Source organism: Anomaloglossus baeobatrachus, chromosome 5 (assembly GCF_048569485.1).
Source record: "Anomaloglossus baeobatrachus isolate aAnoBae1 chromosome 5, aAnoBae1.hap1, whole genome shotgun sequence".
Taxonomy (NCBI): Eukaryota; Metazoa; Chordata; class Amphibia; order Anura; family Aromobatidae; genus Anomaloglossus; species Anomaloglossus baeobatrachus.
Window position 1 is genome coordinate 248,547,679 of NC_134357.1, and position 26,073 is coordinate 248,573,751.

General features: G+C 49.1%; 1 protein-coding gene across 1 annotated transcript in view; it reads right to left on the reverse strand.

The window, feature by feature from the left end:
- LOC142311158 (uncharacterized) overlaps window positions 1-16,425 on the reverse strand; it is a 63,066-nt gene extending 46,641 nt beyond the window's left edge. The window contains exon 1 of the mRNA XM_075349334.1: window positions 16,353-16,425. The gene's annotated coding sequence lies outside the window, so the exon portion shown is untranslated. The remainder of the gene's footprint in view (window positions 1-16,352) is intronic.
- Between the last annotated feature and the right edge of the window lie 9,648 nt (window positions 16,426-26,073).

Here is a 26,073-nt window from a genome sequence, read left to right on the forward strand (position 1 = left end):
TCCATTAGATGCGACAGTCCCGGGACTCTACCCGGCTCATCCCAAATTGCCCTGGTGCGGTGGCAATTGGGGTAATAAGGGAGTTAATGGCAGCAGCCCATAGATACCACTAAGACCTAGGTTAATCATGGCAGGTGTCTCCCCAAGATACCTATCATGATTAACCTGTAAGTTAAAGAAAATAAACACACACACATCCAAAAAATCATTTATTTGGAGTTTAAAGACAAAAAAAAAAAAAAAAAAACACCCTCTTTCACCACTTTATTAATCCCCAAATACCCCTCCAGGTCCGACGTAATCCACATGAGGTCCCATGACGCTTTCAGCTCTGCTATATGAAGCTGACAGCAAGTGGCCACAGACCACGACCGCTCTCTGTGAGCTCTACACAGCAACTGAAGTGAGCCGCGCGATCAGCGATGACATCACTCAGGTTACTCGCGGCCACCGCTCTCAGGTGGAGGACTCCAGCTGTGGCCGCGGGTCACCTGAGTGACAGCACCGCTGATCGCGCTGCTCACTTCAGTCACTCAGGGGATTTGCGGTCACCAGTGAGTCCTTCATCTGTGATCGCAAATCAGGCTGCCACACAGAGAGAGACGCGCGATGTCAGTGAAAATCGGGTGAAGCTCTCACGTCACTGCTGCGGACTCCTGTGTCCTTGCACTGACCTCGGAGGTTCATCTGAGTTCATGACAAAACAGAGACAGAGCCGTGGGATGACAATGAAGTCGGTTAAAGTTCATCAGAGTTCATTCTCATCGCCCGGCTCTGTCTGTGACGGCTGTCAGAAGACATGTAGCAGAGCTGAATTGCCGGGGGACCGCACTGACAAACATGCATCCAAAACGCATGTAAAATGCATCCAAAAATACATCCGTTTTGGATGCATTCTTTTTGTCAAAACACAGCGTCAAGTCTGCCAGAGGGTGCATATATTCCTGCACTGGGCAGGACGCAACATGCGCATGAGCCCTCAAGTGGATTATAAAAAAGCAGGAGACAGGAGCAGGTCTTAAAATCAGCAGCAAAGGTGGCACAGGCCAAGATATTGAGCGCTCTCCTCACATCTCCAAGTTACAAAGAGGAGGAGCAGAGCGGTCACTGTGAGGTTGTGTGGCCATCATTTACTGATCGCTCCAATCAGTGCTGGGGCCGCCGCCGTTGTCAGGCTCCAGCTCATCTTCAATTTTAAATTGCTGAAACACTGGCGTTGTTGTGATTGGCTATTCAATTCTAAACAGCCAATCACAGAGATCATAGCTGGAGAGGGGCAGCAAAACCTCCGCATTCAATGAGTCCCAGTGCTCTGTGATCAGAAACACCCAGCACTCTCATGCAATGGTCGTGTTTTCAGACAGACACAGTATACGTCCTAGGTCAGGAGCCCCATCCTGTCCATGACACATATAGTGCCTTGCGAAAGTATTCAGCTCCCTTGAATTTTTAAACCTTCTCCCACATTTCAGGCTTCAAACATAAAGATAACATTTTTAATGTTCTGGTGAAGAATCAACAACAAGTTGACACAGTGGTGAGGTTGAACGATAATTGCTTATTTTAAACTTTTGTAAAAAAATAATAAACTGAAAAGTGGGGCGTGCAATATTATTCAACCCCTTTACTTTCAGTGCAACAAACTCACTCCAGAAGTTCATTGAGGATCTCTGAATGATCCAATGTTGTCCTAAATGACTGATGATGATAAATATAATCCACCTGTGTGTAATCTAGTCTCCGTATAAATGCACCTGCTCTGTGATAGTCTCAGTGTTCTGTTTAAAGCACAGAGAGCATCGTGAAGACCAAGGAACACAACAGGCAGGTCCATGATACTGTTGTGGAGAAGTTTAAAGCCAGATCTGGTTACAAAAAGTTTTCCAAAACTGTAAACATCCCAACAAGCACTGTGCAAGTGATCATATTGAAATGTAAGGAGTATCATACCACTGCAAATCTACCAAGACTCGGCCGTCCATCCAAACTTTCATCTCAAACAAGGAGAAGACTGATCAGAGATACAGCCAAGAGGCCCATGATCGCTCTGGATGAACTGCAAAGATCTACAGCTGAGGTGGGAGAGTCTGTCCATAGGACAACAATCAGTCACACACTGCACAAATCTGGCCTTTATGGAAGAGTGGCAAGGAGAAAGCCATTTCTAAAAGATATCCATAAAAAGTATTGTTTAAAAGTTTACCACAAGCCACCTGGGAGACACCAAACATGCGGAAGAAAGTTCTCTGGTCAGATGAAACCAAAATCGAACTATTTGGGCTCAATGCCAAATTATATGTTTGGTGTAAAAGCAACACAGCTCATCACTCTGAACACACCATCCCCACTGTCAAACATGGTGGTGGCAGCATCAGGTTTGGGCCAGCTTTTCTTCAGCAGGGACAGGGAAGATGGGTAAAATTGATGGGAAGATGGATGGAGCCAAATACAGGACCATTATTGAAGAAACCTGTTGGAGTCTGAAAAAGACCTGAGACTGGGACGGAGATTTGTCTTCCAACAAGACAATGATCCCAAACAAAGCAAAATCTACAATGGAAGGGTTCACAAATAAACGTTTAGGGGAAGAGTACTCCACAACACCATATACAATGAGGGGTGGGTCCAGATTCTGCTGGATCGCCACCCTAAGCACAAACTCAATAGCATGTCAAACGTGAGGACAAGAGTTTTTAAAATGCACAAAGATACAAATTTTATTGAACACACCATACAAAAGTGAACATCCAGATGTCATAAAAACACGTTTAAAAATAAGGATGGCGGATAGCCCCCCATACAAGCAATAGTAGCCAGTGCTGAAACATATTGGCTGATAAACAGGGTTTACATTGCATATTACCAGGTACAAAAGCACATATGACAGCTGAACCCTAGATTACACGGCTTTTTAAATGGCATTAAATTCCATGTGGAAAAAAGCACAACATTCTATTCTACCATACAAGCATATATTAAAGTGCAGTCCCAAGAGGGTCCATATGTCCAAACCTGTGGCAGAAGTAAGAGGCCCAATGCAAACTACCAGCCCATAGTATCAATGTAAAGGAGGGGGGCTCCGTCTGAGGGAGGCCTCAGAAAATGGAATGGTGCACAAATAAACGTATCCAGGTGTTAGAATAGCCAAGTCAAAGTCCAGACCTGAATCCAATCGAGAATCTGTGGAAAGAGCTGAAAACTGCTGTTCACAAACGCTCTCCATCCAACCTCACTCAGCTCCAGCTGTTTACAAAGGAAGAATGGGCAAGAATTTCAGTCTCTCCATGTGCAAAACTGATAGACACATACCCCAAGTGACTTGCAGCTGTAATCTCAGCAAAAGGTGGCGCTACAAAGTATTAACTTACAGGGGATGAATAATATTGCACGCCCCACTTTTCAGTTATTTTTTTTTTTTTTTTAATAAAGGTTTAACCCCTTCACGACCAATGACGGATATATCAGTCATGGATCGTGTGAGGTTAATCCTCGCCCCCTGCTGTGGGCAGGTCGCAGCGATCCGCGCACATATCAGCTGTTTTCAACAGCTGACATGTGTGCCTGCATGTTACGAGTGGAATCACATTCCATCCGCAACATTTAACCCCTTACATCTCGCTGCCAAAGTCTGGCAGCGAGATGTATATGCGCGCGGCCATTACTTTCATTTACCGCGGCCCCCACCAGAAGTCACGTGCGTGATCATGTGACTTTCGGTGGTTGCCATGGTAGCACAGGGTCATGTGATGACTCCTGTAGCTCACAATTACTTTTGGTTTAACTCGGCCCAGAGCCAAGTGAAGCAGAAATTGAGCATATCTGCTGTTTACAGCTGTGTAGCTGTGATCAGCAGATAGGGCAGAGCGATCGGATTGATCAACCATATAGTCCCCTAGGGGGACTAGTAAAATATAAAAAAAAAAAAAAAAAAAAAAAAAAAACCTAAAAAGTTCAAATCACCCCCCTTTCACCCCATTAAATTAAAAAAAAAAAAAAATACACATATTTGGTAACGCTGCGTTCAGAATTGCCCGATCTATAAAAATGTAAAAATAATTAATCTGATTGGTAAATGGGGTAGAGGCAAAAAAATTCCAAATGCCAAAATTAAGTTTTTTGGTCACCGCAAGTTTTGCGCAAAATGCAATAACAGGCGATCAAAACGTAGCATCTGCACGAAAATGGTACCATTAAAAACGTCAGCTCAAGACGCAAAAAATAAGCAATCACTGAGCCATAGATCCCAAAAAATAAAAACACTACGGGTTTCGGAAAATGGCGCAAAACGTGCGCCACTTTTATTGGACAAACTTGTGAATTTTTTTTTTACCCCTTAGATACAAGTAAACCTATACATGTTTGGTGTCTACAAACTCGCACCGACCTCAGGCATCACAATGCCTTATCGCTTATAACAAATGTAAGTGTAAAAGCGCCCTTGGAGAAAGCATTGGCGAAACGCGTCAGGGTGTCCCATGGTAAGATACAGTATGTGATTACTCTACATGTTTTTGTACACTTGCATGTGACTATCTATTTTGTGTGTTGCGGCATGTCAGGACTCTTATTTCTTGTTATTACTCCATATTCCATTCATTTGGTTATGGCAATACCTATTTATAAATGATTTTGATTCCTGACATTCCCCATCACACTACTAAATGTTCATGCATTTCTACAGTCCGTGCAGTGTCACATCTGTCACTCTTGCTATAGACATACTGTCCTGATTTCTTCTTGCCATCCATTTGCTGTACAGGGTGTACAGACTTTGGGTTCAGCTTTTGAGACTTTTTCATTGTATGTTTGGCCAAAGTATTCAATTTTATTCAGTCGGATGAATTTTTGAAATAAATTCCTGAAAGTAATTTTCAGAGGGGATTTTGTTTACACTTCATCTGACTAGGAGACATATTTATTATTGCTGGCCACCATGTGATTTCAATCAGAGAAAAAGCTGTCTCCTATCCTCATGTCATTGTATTGCTGTGCATTTTTATCTTGTTTTATATACATATTTTCTTAATAAAGATATTTTCTATGTAAAAGCGTTGTAGTTCTTTGTAGGTTGTAAGCAATAAATATCGTTCAACTTGACAATTGTGTCCCACTTGTGGTTGATTCTTCACCATAACATTAGAATTGTTATCTTTATGTTTGAAGCCTGAAATGTGGGAAAAGGTTGAAAAATTAAAAAGGGGCCGAAAACTTTCGCAAGGCACTGTAGGCAAGTCAACTGTTGTGAATGAGTAAAAGGTCTCAGAGAAAGGTGATGCAAAAAACTTAATTAAAATCTAAAAATAAATAAAAACCTTATAAATTTGTTAAAGGGAATCTTTCATCAGGTTTTTGCTGTAATAATGACAAAGAAAGAATTGTTTTTAGAGGCAATATATCAAATTTTTACTAGCAATCCTACCTTCATTAAATATTTAAAACATCAATTTTAATTAGATACGTTTAAAACTACAAAATAATTCCACACCGTGAGTAAATACACACAACCAACATAAACAAAAAAATTCAGACACAGTGAGGCCACAATTGGGGACCTCCTTATATGCGGAGTTATTGTGGAATTCTCGGTACTATCTGTCTAGATTAGGGCAAAAAGATCTAAATACACCCTACATCAGTCTGTCCGCTACCTGTCAATGGAGATATAACTTACGTTACACGCACCCTAAAGTTAAAAAGGTGCCTCCATTCCACGGCGGCTAGCCCTTGGAAGCTGCCCCTAAACTCCCTCACTAGTACAGATATAGGCAGTTTAGATATATAAATAATTATTCAAAATGGTCACTTATCATAAACATTCTCACGGCAGCTTTTCCACATAAATACAATCCGCATATGAGTCAAAAGAAAAACTCATGAGGCCACAATTGGAGACCTCTTCATATGCGGGATTATTGTGGGAAACCTCAGTACTGTCTATAAAGATCAGGGCAAAAAGATCTAAATACACCCTACATCAGTCTGTCCGCTACCTGTCAATGGAGATATAACTTTCGTTACACGCACCCTAAAGTTAAATAGGTGCCCCCATGGTCTGCCACAAGCACCGTCTTTGAGGGACACTTGCTGCCACATGTGCAGCTGAACATCAGAACGGCGATTGTGCCTTTAAACTCCTGATGAACCCCAATACACACTAAACGCGTCGAGTTTTCTTTTGGACTCATTGCGGACTATATTTATGTGGAAAAGCTGCCGTGAGAACTTTTAAGATAAGTGACCATCTAGAATAATTATTTAAATATCTGATCTGCCTTTATCTGAACTAGTGAGGGAGTTTAGGGGCAGCTTCCAAGGGCTAGCCGCCGCGGAATGGGGGCACCTATTTAACTTTAGGGTGCGTGTAACGAAAGTTATATCTCCATTGACAGGTAGCGGACAGACTGATGTAGGGTGTATTTAGATCTTTTTGCCCTAATCTAGACAGATAGTACCGAGAATTCCACAATAACTCCGCATATAAGGAGGTCCCCAATTGTGGCCTCACTGTGTCTGAATATTTTTTTGTTTATGTTGGTTGTGTGTATTTACTCACGGTGTGGAATTATTTTGTAGTTTTAACGTATCTAATTAAAATTGATGTTTTAAATATTTAATGAAGGTAGGATTGCTAGTAAAAAAAATAATGACAAAGACCCTGATTCCAGTGTTGTGTCACTTACGGAGCTGTTTGCTCTGGTTTTCTCTGCTGCAGATCTAGCAGTAAGGGTACGCTCACACGAGCGGGAAAATCGGACGAGTGCAATGCGAGAAAATCTGGCATTGCACTCTGACCAATGTTAGGCAATAAGGGCGAGCAGTTGGGCAGCTTTTATCGCATCCAACGAGAAAGGCGGCAGCATGCTGTGATTTTCTGCTAGAGCCGAATCCCTCGCACCCATTCAAGTGAATGTATGCGAGAGATGCATTGGACTGCACTCGATGTTATCCCAGTGCAGTGCGATATACGCACAGGCTGACAGTGGAGGAGACGGGGGGGGGGGGGGGATTAACCCCTCACTCTCATCCGCAGGATCGGGTCACCGTCGCATTACACTCGGCTCACGCTCGCAGCAGAGCCTGAGGCATATCGCATCCAATGCTCTCGAATCGGATGCCATACGCTCGTGTGAGTCCAGCCTTATACAGAGCTCATGAATATGCTGGACTAGCTGCAGCACGCCAAGTAGTCCTCTAATGATCTACTGCTGATTAATCAGTGATTTTAATCAAAACTACACTAAAAAGTTCAGTAAGTGACATCGCTGGAATCAGGACCTCTGCCCCTACATTATGCTGCTCAAAGATTAGGTGGCAAAAACCTGGTGACATTCCCTTTAATGGTGGACTGACCCGGAGACTCATATTGTGATGTAATTTTTCCTGCTCAATGAATGCTATAAAAACAAAATCTAAAGAACAAGACAAAATTAGGTTTTCCACTGTTTCATCCCAATTTTAATTTTAGTGAAAGATGGTATTCAAAACTACAACTTGTCAGTCACAAAGCAATAGGCATGTCGAAAGGAAACATCTCAACATTTATTGTGTCAAGAGTTAGGCCATGTGCCCATGGGATAAAGTAACCGCGGATTTTTCCACGGAAAACCCACAAATTTTTTAGTTTTTCCAGATAAATCTGCGGGTTTACGCAAGTACAGACACTCCACATGTTATCCTATGGGATTTGGGGAGTGCTGTATCAATGCTGCAGTATTTGCAGCTGCGAAAAATTCTGCGGATTTCCCGCAGCCGCACGTAACAATGTTAATTATTCATGTGGAATTATCTGCGGACTTCCCGCTCCTCCACTATGGAGATACAGGGCGGGAATTCCGCACGAAATCCGCAGCTTCCGCAACAACTCCACAGATATACTGTACCGCAGCAATGGATTGCTGCGGATTCTGGGGAGTTGCTGCGTGAACCTGCGGAAATACCTGCAGAAGTGTCCGCAGATACGACCACCCATGGGCACAGGGCCTTAGAGATAAAAATGGAGGGGAAATAATAATAAAAATGTGAGTCCTTATATGGTTAGAGTCTCCAGGAGATTACAGCCCCCACCCCTTTAATCTATGAATACAGCGCATTATTCCTGTATATAATGTTGCTTCTCTGTCTTGAGTCTCCAGTAGCTCTATATTAAATTAAACTTGTCAGGTCCCCCAACTGTCCCCTCCTATCTTGTAAGTGTCCTCAAACTGTCCCCTCCTAACTTGTCAGTGTTCCCTAACTGCACCAGCCGTCCTGTACGGTGGTACATATGGCAATTACTGTGCTCTAATAAGGTGTAATGCTACACAATAACATTACTATATATTAAAAACAAACTTTTATTCTGCATTTTGGCGAAAAGCTGTCGGGGGGGGGGGGGTAACATCTCCCTCCCCAGGCTAGTCCTGTCTCGGATCCTCCAGTGCTCAGACGTGACTGACATCTTCCTTCACCAATACAAAACAGAGGGTTCTAAGTTCGCATTTGTTACTATTAATTTGAGGTCCAGTGAGGAAAATAAGTATTTAATACACTGCCGGTTTTACAAGTTTTCCCACCTACAAGCAAAAGAGAGGTCTGTAAATTGTATCTTAGGTACACTAACTGTTACAGATAGAATGAAAAATAATCCAGAAAATCACAATGTATGATTTATAAATAATTTACATTTTATTGCATGAAATATGCAGGGGATCACCTACCAACCTGCAAGAATTCTGGCTGTCACAGAACTGACATTTTTTCTTTAAGGCCAGAGTCACACTTGCGAGTGCCTCACGTGTAACTCGCGCGAGCCTCTCATTGAATCACCCGGAACGGACTCACACTCTCAGGACAGGAGCATCTCAGCTGCATAGACATACTTGCAACCGACCCGCTCCTGTCAGGAGAGTGCGAGTCCGTGCCGGATGGTTCAATGAGAGACTCGCGTGAGTTACACGTGAGGCACTCGCAAGTGTGACTCTGGCCTAAGAAGCTCCTACTCTGCACTCATTACCTGTATTAATTGCACCTGTCCACACAATCACACTCCAACCTCTCCACCATGACCAAGAGCAAAGAGCGGTCTAAAGACACCAGGGACAAAATTGTAGACCTGCACAAGGCTGGGATAGGCTACAGGACAATAGGCAAGCAGCTTGGTGAGGAGGCAACAACTGTTGGCACAATTATTAGAAAATGGAAGAAACACAAGATGACTGTCAGTCTTACTTGGTCTGTTATTCCATGCAAGATCTCGCCTCGTGGAGTAAGGATGATTCTGAGAAAGGTCACGTATAAGCCCAGAACTACATTGGAGGACTTGGTCCAAAGAACTGAACAAAACTGGGTCCACAGTCTCAAAGATTACTGTTAGGCCCCTTTCAGATGTCCGTGTTTCAGGTACGTGTGACATCCCTTTTTAAAGTGAACCTGTCATCAGAAATTTAGCTATAAAGCTAAAAGTTTCCCCTTCTGCAGCTCCTGGGCTGCATTCTAGAAAGCTTCCTATAGTTTTTGTGGCCCCTTTTATTCCAAAATAAATACTTTACAAATTTGTACCTTTTCGTATACAAATTTCTTAAATCTTCCATGGGGGCGGGCTGCCTGATGTACGTTGCTGTCCTCCTGCCGATTTACGCCGCCCCCGAATGCTGAATTTCAAACCTCAGGACGCCGCCCCTGGGCACCCATGGTCCCGCGCATGCGCTGTGCTACTGTAGCGGTGCCGTGCACTGCGTGCACGTGTGACCGCTGGTGACGCTTTTGCGCGGGCACCGACTGCTCCGTCCGCTCCTCCCATCTATTTCCTGCTGCTGAGCAGGATGGGAAGGAGGTGACGTCCGATCATCTGGCCAGCGAGCGCTTGCGCAGAACGCTGGAGGAACAGGGGAAAGTGCGGTCACGATGTTATGGGCGGCACTTGCTGATGACACTCACAGCGCCGCCCATAACCTCGTGCCCGCGCAAAGTGTCACTAGCGGTCACACGTGCACACAGTGCACGGCACCGCGACAGTAGCACAGCGCATGCGCGGGACCAGGGGCGGCATCCTGAGGTTTGAAATTCAGCGTTCGGGGGCGGCGTAAATCGGCAGCAGGACAGCAACGTACATCAGGCAGCCCGCCCCATGGAAGATTTAAGAAATTTGCATACAAAAAAGGTACAAGTTTGTAAAGTATTTATTTTGGAAAAAAAGGGGCCACAAAAACTATAGGAAGCTTCCTGGAATGCAGCCCAGGAGCTGCAGAGGGGGAAACTTTTAGCTTTATAGCTAAATTTCTGATGACAGGTTCCCTTTAACATTGATGCCACATGTACCCATGACAATCTATGGTGTTACTCACACGTCCATGTTTTCACATGGACTGTGTGGCCCCGCACATGAACACAGAGACGTCCATTTTTTCTCCAGCAGCACGGGTGTCACACAGATCGCACACGGATTAATCCGTGTGACATCAGTGTGACACGTACCAGAGAAAACGTGTCTTTGAAAATAAAATGAATTTCTATACTCCCCTGTCTGCAGCGCTGCAGTCTTCGGTGCTGCTTTCACTTGCTTCCGACCCCCGCTCATTATGCTCATTGCATATTCACTGCAGTGAGGACATGGAAGCAGCAGCCTCGCCAGAGACCTGAGCATCGGGGCCAGCATCACCGGGGACAGGTGAGTACTCAGCAGGATGTGTGTAGTGACGTCACGAGGTCATCAGAGTATCCAATGAACTCGGATGACCTTGGCTGGTTATTCAAAATGGAGGTGACCCCATGTCTTTTTGTAAAATTTTTGATAAAAAAAAAAATAAATAAATAAATAAATAGGCGTGGGATCCCCTCTATTTTTAATAACCAGTCAAGGTACAGCAGAGAGCTGAGGGATGCAGCCTGCAGCTGCTGCTGTTCCTGTGCTGGATATGAAAAATTGGGGGGACCCCACGTCTTTTTTTTTTATTTTTAAATTAAAAAATAAAAATGCTGTAAAACAGCTGGCTAAGCTAGCTGTCTCTGTGGAGCTATTCCATCTGTTCTTTCTTAAGCGGGCTTTACACGCTACGATATATCTAACGAGATGTCGGTGGGGTCATGTCATTAGTGACGCACATCCGGCATCGTTACTGATATCGTAGCGTGTGACAGCTATGAACGAGCAGCAATACTCACCTTCTCATTCATCGTTGACACGTCGCTCATTTTCTAAAAATCGCACGTCCTGTTGTTCATTGTACCCGAGGCAGCACACGTCGCTCCGTGTGACACCCCGGGAACGATGAACTGCGTCCCGCCGGCAATGCTGAAGGAAGGAGGTGGGCGGGATGTTACGTCCCACTAATCTCCGCCCCTCCGCTTCTATTGGCCGGCTGCTGTGTGATGTCGGTGTGACGCCGAACGTCCCTCCCCCTTCAGGAAGTGGATGTTCTCCGCCCACAGCGAGGTCGTTTGGAAGGTAAGTACGTGTGACAGGGGTTACAACATTGTGCGACACTGGCAACACATTGCCCGTGCTGCACAAACGATGGGGGCGGGTGCGATCTCAAATGCGATTGCACGATTAATTGTAACGTGTAAAGCAGCCTTTACTCTCTTTCTTTATATCTTTCTATTTATCATTTTTCAGGCTTTGCACATCTTTTCACATTAAAAAAACATTAATTTCAGTATCATGCATTTTTTACTGGTACCAGTCACACACAACCATACTGATATGTGTGGCTTGTACCTGCTTAAACACGAACGTCTGAAAGGGGCCTTAGTAACACACTATGCCGTCATAGATTAAAATCATGCAGGGCACACAAGGTCTCCCTGCTCATACCAGCCCATGTCCAGGCCTGTTTGAAATTTCCCATGCTCTCCACCAGGCAGACAGCCCCGGCATACGTATACCCCCGACACATGCTCTCCACCAGGCAGACAGCCCCGGCATACGTATACCCCCGACACATGCTCTCCAGCAGGCAGACAGCCCCGGCATACGTATACACCCGACACATGCTCTCCACCAGGCAGACAGCCCCGGCATACGTATACCCCCGATACATGCTCTCCACCAGGCAGACAGCCCCGGCATACGTATACCCCCGATACATGCTCTCCACCAGGCAGACAGCCCCGGCATACGTATACCCCCGACACATGCTCTCCACCAGGCAGACAGCCCCGGCATACGTATACCCCCGACACATGCTCTCCAGCAGGCAGACAGCCCCGGCATACGTATACACCCGACACATGCTCTCCACCAGGCAGACAGCCCCGGCATACGTATACCCCCGATACATGCTCTCCACCAGGCAGACAGCCCCGGCATACGTATACCCCCGACACATGCTCTCCACCAAGCAGACAGCCCCGGCATACGTATACACCCGACACATGCTCTCCACCAGGCAGACAGCCCCGGCATACGTATACCCCCGACACATGCTCTCCACCAGGCAGACAGCCCCGGCATACGTATACCCCCGACGCATGCTCTCCACCAAGCAGACAGCCCCGGCATACGTATACCCCCGATGCATGCTCTCCACCAAGCAGACAGCCCCGGCATACGTATACACCCGATACATGCTCTCCACCAGGCAGACAGCCCCGGCATACGTATACCCCCGATACATGCTCTCCACCAGGCAGACAGCCCCGGCATACGTATACACCCGACACATGCTCTCCACCAGGCAGACAGCCCCGGCATATGTATACCCCCGATACATGCTCTCCACCAGGCAGACAGCCCCGGCATACGTATACACCCGACACATGCTCTCCACCAGGCAGACAGCCCCGGCATACGTATACCCCCGATACATGCTCTCCACCAGGCAGACAGCCCCGGCATACGTATACCCCCGATACATGCTCTCCACCAGGCAGACAGCCCCGGCATACGTATACACCCGACACATGCTCTCCACCAGGCAGACAGCCCCGGCATACGTATACACCCGACACATGCTCTCCACCAGGCAGACAGCCCCGGCATACGTATACACCCGACGCATGCTCTCCACCAGGCAGACAGCCCCGGCATACGTATACCCCCGATGCATGCTCTCCACCAGGCAGACAGCCCCGGCATACGTATACCCCCGACGCATGCTCTCCAGCAGGCAGACAGCCCCGGCATACGTATACCCCCGACACATGCTCTCCACCAGGCAGACAGCCCCGGCATACGTATACCCCCGATACATGCTCTCCACCAGGCAGACAGCCCCGGCATACGTATACCCCCGATACATGCTCTCCACCAGGCAGACAGCCCCGGCATACGTATACCCCCGACACATGCTCTCCACCAGGCAGACAGCCCCGGCATACGTATACCCCCGACACATGCTCTCCACCAGGCAGACAGCCCCGGCATACGTATACACCCGACACATGCTCTCCACCAGGCAGACAGCCCCGGCATACGTATACACCCGACACATGCTCTCCACCAGGCAGACAGCCCCGGCATACGTATACCCCCGACACATGCTCTCCACCAGGCAGACAGCCCCGGCATACGTATACCCCCGACACATGCTCTCCACCAGGCAGACAGCCCCGGCATACGTATACACCCGACACATGCTCTCCACCAGGCAGACAGCCCCGGCATACGTATACACCCGACACATGCTCTCCACCAGGCAGACAGCCCCGGCATACGTATACACCCGACACATGCTCTCCACCAGGCAGACAGCCCCGGCATACGTATACACCCGACACATGCTCTCCACCAGGCAGACAGCCCCGGCATACGTATACCCCCGATGCATGCTCTCCACCAGGCAGACAGCCCCGGCATACGTATACCCCCGATGCATGCTCTCCACCAGGCAGACAGCCCCGGCATACGTATACCCCCGACACATGCTCTCCACCAGGCAGACAGCCCCGGCATACGTATACACCCGACACATGCTCTCCACCAGGCAGACAGCCCCGGCATACGTATACACCCGACACATGCTCTCCACCAGGCAGACAGCCCCGGCATACGTATACCCCCGATGCATGCTCTCCACCAGGCAGACAGCCCCGGCATACGTATACCCCCGATACATGCTCTCCACCAGGCAGACAGCCCCGGCATACGTATACCCCCGACACATGCTCTCCACCAGGCAGACAGCCCCGGCATACGTATACCCCCGACACATGCTCTCCACCAGGCAGACAGCCCCGGCATACGTATACACCCGACACATGCTCTCCACCAGGCAGACAGCCCCGGCATACGTATACACCCGACACATGCTCTCCACCAGGCAGACAGCCCCGGCATACGTATACCCCCGACACATGCTCTCCACCAGGCAGACAGCCCCGGCATACGTATACACCCGACACATGCTCTCCACCAGGCAGACAGCCCCGGCATACGTATACACCCGACACATGCTCTCCACCAGGCAGACAGCCCCGGCATACGTATACACCCGACACATGCTCTCCACCAGGCAGACAGCCCCGGCATACGTATACCCCCGATACATGCTCTCCACCAGGCAGACAGCCCCGGCATACGTATACCCCCGACACATGCTCTCCACCAGGCAGACAGCCCCGGCATACGTATACCCCCGACACATGCTCTCCACCAGGCAGACAGCCCCGGCATACGTATACCCCCGACACATGCTCTCCACCAGGCAGACAGCCCCGGCATACGTATACCCCCGACGCATGCTCTCCACCAGGCAGACAGCCCCGGCATACGTATACCCCCGATGCATGCTCTCCACCAGGCAGACAGCCCCGGCATACGTATACCCCCGATGCATGCTCTCCACCAGGCAGACAGCCCCGGCATACGTATACACCCGACACATGCTCTCCACCAGGCAGACAGCCCCGGCATACGTATACACCCGACACATGCTCTCCACCAGGCAGACAGCCCCGGCATACGTATACACCCGACACATGCTCTCCACCAGGCAGACAGCCCCGGCATACGTATACCCCCGATGCATGCTCTCCACCAGGCAGACAGCCCCGGCATACGTATACCCCCGATACATGCTCTCCACCAGGCAGACAGCCCCGGCATACGTATACCCCCGACACATGCTCTCCACCAGGCAGACAGCCCCGGCATACGTATACCCCCGACACATGCTCTCCACCAGGCAGACAGCCCCGGCATACGTATACACCCGACACATGCTCTCCACCAGGCAGACAGCCCCGGCATACGTATACACCCGACACATGCTCTCCACCAGGCAGACAGCCCCGGCATACGTATACACCCGACACATGCTCTCCACCAGGCAGACAGCCCCGGCATACGTATACCCCCGATACATGCTCTCCACCAGGCAGACAGCCCCGGCATACGTATACCCCCGACACATGCTCTCCACCAGGCAGACAGCCCCGGCATACGTATACCCCCGACACATGCTCTCCACCAGGCAGACAGCCCCGGCATACGTATACCCCCGACACATGCTCTCCACCAGGCAGACAGCCCCGGCATACGTATACCCCCGACACATGCTCTCCACCAGGCAGACAGCCCCGGCATACGTATACCCCCGATGCATGCTCTCCACCAGGCAGACAGCCCCGGCATACGTATACCCCCGATGCATGCTCTCCACCAGGCAGACAGCCCCGGCATACGTATACCCCCGATACATGCTCTCCACCAGGCAGACAGCCCCGGCATACGTATACCCCCGATACATGCTCTCCACCAGGCAGACAGCCCCGGCATACGTATACCCCCGATACATGCTCTCCACCAGGCAGACAGCCCCGGCATACGTATACCCCCGATGCATGCTCTCCACCAGGCAGACAGCCCCGGCATACGTATACCCCCGATACATGCTCTCCACCAGGCAGACAGCCCCGGCATACGTATACCCCCGATGCATGCTCTCCACCAGGCAGACAGCCCCGGCATACGTATACACCCGATACATGCTCTCCACCAGGCAGACAGCCCCGGCATACGTATACCCCCGATACATGCTCTCCACCAGGCAGACAGCGCCGGCATACGTATACCCCCGATACATGCTCTCCACCAGGCAGACAGCCCCGGCATACGTATACCCCCGATGCATGCTCTCCACCAGGCAGACAGCCCCGGCATACGTATACCCCCGATACATGCTCTCCACCAGGCAGACAGCCCCGGCATACGTATACCCCCGATACATGCTCTCCACCAGGCAGACAGCCCCGGCATATGTATACATGAGAACAGGGCAGCCAGGTGACTTCACTCTATATCCATGGGCTTACTGATGGCAGGCAGCACTGCCAGTATCGGTCTGTCGCCAGCCCGCATACTGCTGTGAAGACATATCAGCAATGACACGCTCCTTCATAGAGAACGAATGGCCGTCACTGCCGCACTCGCTTACCCCGAGCTGAAACAGTCTCCTGCAGCCAATCAACGTCACAGCATAACCCTCAGGAACAGCGGCAACCCCATTGTGACGTCACACGCGCGACAGGACGTCTTCTACACATGCGCCACCACAACCAATGATAAACAACCATAAGAAGCTCACGTGACCTAGCAGTACACAAACAATCATAGGTGAACGTGGATACTTCCGAAGTGTGGCCCCGCCCCCGGGACAGCTGCTGATAGCTGACTGACTGCAGTAACCGATTGTTACAATGGAGCAGCCTGAACCATACGAGGGCCAAAGGTTACTGTCACCAGACCACAACCCAATTCTATGTATGGCCTCCCTAGTTGCACAAAGCTGACTACAATGGCGTGTGTTGTTGGCTCGCAATACATACACAGCAATAAGTGTCGCTCAATGGCAATAAACGGACCAAACACGTTTGTGCAACTTCTGCGTTACAGCAAGACTGCAGACTGGTCACAAAAGCCACAGTCTTATTGGAGCCTATGGAGACAATGTCACGTGCCACAAAGTCCAGTTTGGTTCCTTACAGCAGATGCTTCACAGTCGCTGTAGTATACAGATCGCAATGCGACCACTGCGACCTTCGTGCCATGCGGCACGTGCAGCCCCAGCAGTAAGGCACCACCCTGGCAGGATGTTTATGCATCCCTCTGGCACTAATCAGTAATGTGTGTAGTGTTTACATTATAGGGGCTGTCCGGTCTAAATCCATATGTCCACAGACCCTGGGTAACAGTCTGTTCCCAGAATGGAGCTTACTGCCAGGGGCGCACATAGAAATCAAGGGGCCCATAGCAAAAGTCTGAATGCCCCCCACCAGATAAAAAAAAAATACAATAAAATATTAACATAAACAGCATGCCCGTTACTGGGTGCAGCATACAAGTTACTGGGGAGACGAACAAGTTACTGGCTGGGACATATAAGTTACTGGGGGGACATATACGTTACTGGGGGGGACATATAAGTTACTGGGGGGGACATATAAGTTACTGGGGGGACATATACGTTACTGGGGGGGACATATAAGTTACTGGGGGGGACATATAAGTTACTGGGGGGGACATATAAGTTACTGGGGGGGACATATAAGTTACTGGGGGGGACATATAAGTTACTCGGGGGGACATTCTACATCTACCAGTCCAGTAAGTAGACTATTACCGGGCCCGGCTCCGTCTGCAGACAGATAGATAGATAGATAGATAGATAGATAGATAGATAGATACATGGATAGATAGATATATAGATAGATAGATACATGGATAGATAGATAGATAGATAGATATATAGATAGATAGATAGATGGATAGATAGATAGATAGATAGATAGATAGATAGATAGATAGATAGATAGATAGATACATGGATAGATAGATAGATAGATAGATAGATAGATAGATAGATAGATAGATAGATAGATACATGGATAGACAGATAGATAGATAGATAGATAGATAGATAGATAGATAGATAGATAGATAGATAGATAGATAGATACATGGATAGACAGATAGATATATAGATAGATAGATAGATGGATAGATAGATAGATAGATAGATAGATAGATAGATGGATAGATAGATAGATAGATAGATAGATACATGGATAGATAGATAGATAGATAGATAGATAGATAGATAGATAGATAGATAGATAGATACATGGATAGACAGATAGATAGATAGATAGATAGATAGATAGATAGATAGATAGACAGACAGACAGACAGATAGATAGAAAGATAGATAGATAGATACATGGATAGATAGATAGATAGATAGATAGATAGATACATGGATAGATAGACAGACAGACAGATATATATATAGATAGATAGATAGATAGATAGACAGACAGACAGACAGATAGATAGATAGATAGATAGATAGATAGATAGATAGATACATGGATAGATAGATAGATAGATAGATAGATAGATAGATACATGGATAGATAGACAGACAGACAGACAGACAGATAGATAGATAGATAGATAGATAGATACATGGATAGATAGATAGATAGATAGATAGATAGATAGATAGATAGATAGATAGATAGATAGAGGGATAGATAGATAGATAGATAGATAGATAGATAGATAGATAGATAGATAGATAGATAGATAGATAGATAGATAGATAGAGGGATAGATAGATAGATAGATAGATAGATAGATAGATAGATAGATAGATACATGGGTAGATAGATACATGGATAGATAGATACATGGATAGATAGATAGATAGATAGATAGATAGATAGATAGATAGATAGATAGATAGAGGGATAGATAGATAGATAGATAGATAGATAGATAGATAGATAGATAGATAGATAGATAGATAGAGGGATAGATAGATAGATAGATAGATAGATAGATAGATACATGGGTGGATAGATACATGGATAGATACATGGATAGATAGATAGAGGGATAGATAGATAGATAGATAGATAGAGGGATAGATAGATAGATAGATAGATAGATAGATAGATAGAGATTTAGGAGTAAATGAAATTTTCATTTTGGACTAGTCCACTGCACAACATCAAGTGCATTTTCCAACGTTTGCAGTTTCCAGTCTTATCCTTAGGACAGGCCATTATCACATCTGGAGATCCATCCATCGGCCGACTATATAGCAGTATTACAGCATTGTACCATTGATGTGATTAGAACAACACTGTAAGAACTTCAAGAACCTCTTAAAAAAGTACAAACCAGGGACAGTAACAGTGCCTGACCCTCGCCGAGCACCGCAGTGTCTGACGCTCACCGAGCACCACAGTGCCTGACCCTCGCCGAGCACCGCAGTGCCTGACCCTCGCCGAGCACCGCAGTGTCTGACGCTCACCGAGCACCACAGTGCCTGACCCTCGCCGAGCACCGCAGTGCCTGACCCTCGCCGAGCACCGCAGTGTCTGACGCTCACCGAGCACCACAGTGCCTGACCCTCGCCGAGCACCGCAGTGCCTGACCCTCGCCGAGCACCGCAGTGTCTGACGCTCACCGAGCACCACAGTGCCTGACCCTCGCCGAGCACCGCAGTGTCTGACGCTCGCTGAGCACCGCAGTGTTTGACGCTCGTTGAGCACCGCAGTGTCTTACGCTCGCCGAGCACCACAGTGTCTGACGCTCGCCGAGCACCGCAGTGTCTGACGCTTGCCGAGCACCGCAGTGTCTGACGCTCGCCGAGCACCGCAGTGTCTGACGCTCGTTGAGCACCGCAGTGTCTGACGCTCGCCGAGCACCGCAGTGTCTGACGCTCGCAGAGCACCACAGTGTCTGACGCTCGCCGAGCACCGCAGTGTCTGACGCTCGCCGAGCACCGCAGTGTCTGACGCTCGCCGAGCACCGCAGTGTCTGACGCTCGTTGAGCACCGCAGTGTCTGACGCTCGCCGAGCACCGCAGTGTCTGACGCTCGCCGAGCACCGCAGTGTCTGACGCTCGCCGAGCACCGCAGTGTCTGACGCTCGTTGAGCACCGCAGTGTCTGACGCTCGCCGAGCACCGCAGTGTCTGACGCTCGCCGAGCACCGCAGTGTCTGACGCTCGTTGAGCACCGCAGTGTCTGACGCTCGCCGAGCACCGCAGTGTCTGACGCTCGCCGAGCACCGCAGTGTCTGACGCTCGCCGAGCACCGCAGTGTCTGACCCTCGCCGAGCACCGCAGTACTTGATGCATGCTCAGCACCGTAGTGCCTGCAAAAATTGGAATCAGCCGAAGCCAACAAGCCAAAGAACGCCAGAATAAACAGTACTAAAATATAGTCCTACCAAAGCACCTCACAGTAATTAGTGATACATTTACTGCCACCATAAAAATAATTAAATTATACAAATCTATAAATATCTACATTTCGTTTTAGTAACAAACTAGTCATACAATTACCAAATAATACACACTACATAATGATACTGAACCACATCCACCATACCAAGACCAATAATACTACTATACATTGCAAAATATTGCCGCCACACCATGACCAAACATTATCACCACATAGACCACACTCTTATCTCTGCCAATCCATTCACTAGCTTCCCATTGCCCCACAACTCAAGTTCAATACACTGCCTCTATTGGCAGTACGCCACTTTTACTGCATAGATACAGGAACAGAACCAAGCTTACTACTTTGATACAGGAACAGAACCGAGCGTGCTATATATATGTGGAAATAGAACCAAGCCTACTACATAGATACAGTACTAGAACTGAGTCTACTACATAAATACAGTACCACAACTGAGCCTACTACATAGATATGGGAACAGAACCAATCTTACTACATTAATATGGAAACACAGCCAAGCCTACTACAAAGATACAGTACCAGAACTGTAAAGAAAAAAAGTAATTTTCAGCTCACCCTGCATGCAAGTGTTGAAGAGATCCACAGAAGGTACAATTAACCCGGGCAGTGCAGGGATCAATGGATACCAGGAATCCAGCACAGTGCATTGACAGAAAAAGGGCAGGTAATCCAGCAACACGTCCAGCATAGCATGCTATGAGTAAGGATTGTATAGTCCGAAACGCGTAAGCGATCTCTACCCTGGGGCATGGACTCATATTTTATCATGTACTAGACCTTTTTACACGTATAAATATACAAAGGAATGGAAGTCTTTCATTTTGCCAAAATAGCCGCAAGCCCCATAGTCGGATTCAATAGACGCTCATGAGCACTGAAGTGCAGGTAAAAAGTACATTTTTAATTGATCAGACAAAGATAATACAGGGCATGCATAGTACAATGTTAGTGTGAGTGTTCCATAGGAGCGCATGGCGGAAAACCCCAAAGGAAAGTGGGTCAACCAATGAAGGAGCGTCCAAAGAGAGCCCTGTACTAATACTGTGGTCTATATGTATGTATATTACACTACCTAGTGACCACTCTTCTATTACATATGTAGTGAAGAGGCAATGCCAGCACATCTGCATTACCATGGCACAGACCATTAACACTGAATAGGGCAGTGGTTGGTGCTTCTGAGGGGGCAGTGTGGTGGGCACTGCTTTGGGCTATGCAGCTGCCGTGACTAATGTGAGCGGTTTTGTTGGCACTTCTACAATGCGGAGCGACACATATAGTGCCAAGCAGACAGACTGGCAGAAATACTGCCCGTCACCACCAGGTGGCAGGGCACAACAGCTGTACAGTACATTCCCTGCTGAGACATGTGACAGACTGGGTGTTATACTGCACGTCACCACCAGGTGGCAGGGCACTACAGCTGTACAGTACATTCCCTGCTGAGGCATGTGACAGACTGGGTGTTATACTGCACGTCACCACCAGGTGGCAGGGCACTACAGCTGTACAGTACATTCCCTGCTGAGACATGTGACAGACTGGGTGTTATACCGCACGTCACCACCAGGTGGCAGGGCACTACAGCTGTACAGTACATTCCCTGCTGAGGCATGTGACAGACTGGGTATTATAGTGCACGTCACCACCAGGTGGCAGGGCACTACAGCTGTACAGTACATTCCCTGCTGAGGCATGTGACAGACTGGGTGTTATACTGCACGTCACCACCAGGTGGCAGGGCACTACAGCTGTACAGTACATTCCCTGCTGAGGCATGTGACAGACTGGGTGTTATACTGCACGTCACCACCAGGTGGCAGGGCACTACAGCTGTACAGTGCATTCCCTGCTGAGGCATGTGACAGACTGGGTGTTATACCGCACGTCACCACCAGGTGGCAGGGCACTACAGCTGTACAGTGCATTCCCTGCTGAGGCATGTGACAGACTGGGTGTTATACCGCACGTCACCACCAGGTGGCAGGGCACTACAGCTGTACAGTGCATTCCCTGCTGAGACATGTGACAGACTGGGTGTTATACCGCACGTCACCACCAGGTGGCAGGGCACTACAGCTGTACAGTACATTCCCTGCTGAGGCATGTGACAGACTGGCTGTTATACTGCACGTCACCACCAGGTGGCAGGGCACTACAGCTGTACAGTACATTCCCTGCTGAGGCATGTCACAGACTGGCTGTTATACTGCACGTCACCACCAGGTGGCAGGGCACTACAGCTGTACAGTACATTCCCTGCTGAGGCATGTCACAGACTGGGTGTTACACTGCACGTCACCACCAGGTGGCAGGGCACTACAGCTGTACAGTACATTCCCTGCTGAGACATGTGACAGACTGGCTGTTATACCGCACGTCACCACCAGGTGGCAGGGCACTACAGCTGTACAGTACATTCCCTGCTGAGGCATGTGACAGACTGGCTGTTATACTGCACGTCACCACCAGGTGGCAGGGCACTACAGCTGTACAGTACATTCCCTGCTGAGGCATGTGACAGACTGGGTGTTACACTGCACGTCACCACCAGGTGGCAGGGCACTACAGCTGTACAGTACATTCCCTGCTGAGGCATGTGACAGACTGGGTGTTACACTGCACGTCACCACCAGGTGGCAGGGCACTACAGCTGTACACTACATTCCCTGCTGAGGCATGTGACAGACTGGGTGTTACACTGCACGTCACCACCAGGTGGCAGGGCACTACAGCTGTACAGTACATTCCCTGCTGAGGCATGTGACAGACTGGGTGTTACACTGCACGTCACCACCAGGTGGCAGGGCACTACAGCTGTACAGTACATTCCCTGCTGAGGCATGTGACAGACTGGCAGTTATACTGCACGTCACCACCAGGTGGCAGGGCACTACAGCTGTACAGTACATTCCCTGCTGAGGCATGTGACAGACTGGGTGTTACACTGCACGTCACCACCAGGTGGCAGGGCACTACAGCTGTACAGTACATTCCCTGCTGAGACATGTGACAGACTGGCTGTTATACTGCACGTCACCACCAGGTGGCAGGGCACTACAGCTGTACAGTACATTCCCTGCTGAGGCATGTGACAGACTGGCTGTTATACCGCACGTCACCACCAGGTGGCAGGGCACTACAGCTGTACAGTACATTCCCTGCTGAGACATGTGACAGACTGGGTGTTATACTGCACGTCACCAACAGGTGGCAGGGCACTACAGCTGTATAGTACATTCCCTGCTGAGGCATGTGACAGACTGGGTGTTATACCGCACGTCACCACCAGGTGGCAGGGCACTACAGCTGTACAGTACATTCCCTGCTGAGGCATGTCACAGACTGGGTGTTACACTGCACGTCACCACCAGGTGGCAGGGCACTACAGCTGTACAGTACATTCCCTGCTGAGGCATGTGACAGACTGGCTGTTATACTGCACGTCACCACCAGGTGGCAGGGCACTACAGCTGTACAGTACATTCCCTGCTGAGGCATGTGACAGACTGGGTGTTATACTGCACGTTACCACCAGGTGGCAGGGCACTACAGCTGTACAGTACATTCCCTGCTGAGACATGTCACAGACTGGGTGTTACACTGCACGTCACCACCAGGTGGCAGGGCACTACAGCTGTACAGTACATTCCCTGCTGAGGCATGTGACAGACTGGCTGTTATACCGCACGTCACCACCAGGTGGCAGGGCACTACAGCTGTACAGTACATTCCCTGCTGAGGCATGTGACAGACTGGCTGTTATACTGCACGTCACCACCAGGTGGCAGAGCACTACAGCTGTACAGTACATTCCCTGCTGAGGCATGTGACAGACTGGCTGTTATACTGCACGTCACCACCAGGTGGCAGGGCACTACAGCTGTACAGTACATTCCCTGCTGAGGCATGTGACAGACTGGGTGTTATACTTCCCATCACCACCAGGTGGCAGGGCACTACAGCTGTACAGTACATTCCCTGCTGAGACATGTCACAGACTGGGTGTTACACTGCACGTCACCACCAGGTGGCAGGGCACTACAGCTGTACAGTACATTCCCTGCTGAGGCATGTCACAGACTGGGTGTTATACTGCACGTCACAACCAGGTGGCAGGGCACTACAGCTGTACAGTACATTCCCTGCTGAGGCATGTCACAGACTGGGTGTTATACTGCACGTCACCACCAGGTGGCAGGGCACTACAGCTATACAGTACATTCCCTGCTGAGGCATGTGACAGACTGGGTGTTATACCGCACGTCACCACCAGGTGGCAGGGCACTACAGCTGTACAGTATATTCCCTGCTGAGGCATGTGACAGACTGGGTGTTATACTGCCCGTCACCACCAGGTGGCAGGGCACTACAGCTGTACAGTACATTCCCTGCTGAGGCTTGTGACAGACTGGGTGTTACACTGCACGTCACCACCAGGTGACAGGGCACTACAGCTGTACAGTACATTCCCTGCTGAGGCATGTGACAGACTGGGTGTTATACTGCACGTCACCACCAGGTGACAGGGCACTACAGCTGTACAGTACATTCCCTGCTGAGACATGTCACAGACTGGGTGTTACACTGCACGTCACCACCAGGTGGCAGGGCACTACAGCTGTACAGTACATTCCCTGCTGAGGCATGTGACAGACTGGGTGTTATACTGCACGTCACCACCAGGTGGCAGGGCACTACAGCTGTACAGTACGTTCCCTGCTGAGGCATGTCACAGACTGGGTGTTATACTGCACGTCACCACCAGGTGGCAGGGCACTACAGCTGTACAGTACATTCCCTGCTGAGGCATGTGACAGACTGGGTGTTATACCGCACGTCACCACCAGGTGGCAGGGCACTACAGCTGTACAGTATATTCCCTGCTGAGGCATGTGACAGACTGGGTGTTATACTGCCCGTCACCACCAGGTGGCAGGGCACTACAGCTGTACAGTACATTCCCTGCTGAGGCATGTGACAGACTGGCTGTTATACTGCACGTCACCACCAGGTGGCAGGGCACTACAGCAGTACAATACATTCCCTGCTGAGACATGTGACAGACTGGGTGTTATACTGCACGTCACCACCAAGTGGCAGGGCACTACAGCTGTACAGTACATTCCCTGCTGAGGCATGTCACAGACTGGGTGTTACACTGCACGTCACCACCAGGTGGCAGGGCACTACAGCTGTACAGTACATTCCCTGCTGAGGCATGTGACAGACTGGGTGTTATACTGCACGTCACCACCAGGTGGCAGGGCACTACAGCTGTACAGTACATTCCCTGCTGAGGCATGTGACAGACTGGCTGTTATACTGCACGTCACCACCAGGTGGCAGGGCACTACAGCTGTACAGTACATTCCCTGCTGAGGCATGTGACAGACTAGGTGTTATACTGCACGTTACCACCAGGTGGCAGGGCACTACAGCTGTACAGTACATTCCCTGCTGAGACATGTCACAGACTGGGTGTTACACTGCACGTCACCACCAGGTGGCAGGGCACTACAGCTGTACAGTACATTCCCTGCTGAGGCATGTGACAGACTGGCTGTTATACCGCACGTCACCACCAGGTGGCAGGGCACTACAGCTGTACAGTACATTCCCTGCTGAGGCATGTGACAGACTGGCTGTTATACTGCACGTCACCACCAGGTGGCAGAGCACTACAGCTGTACAGTACATTCCCTGCTGAGGCATGTGACAGACTGGGTGTTATACTGCACGTCACCACCAGGTGGCAGGGCACTACAGCTGTACAGTACATTCCCTGCTGAGGCATGTGACAGACTGGGTGTTATACTGCACGTTACCACCAGGTGGCAGAGCACTACAGCTGTACAGTACATTCCCTGCT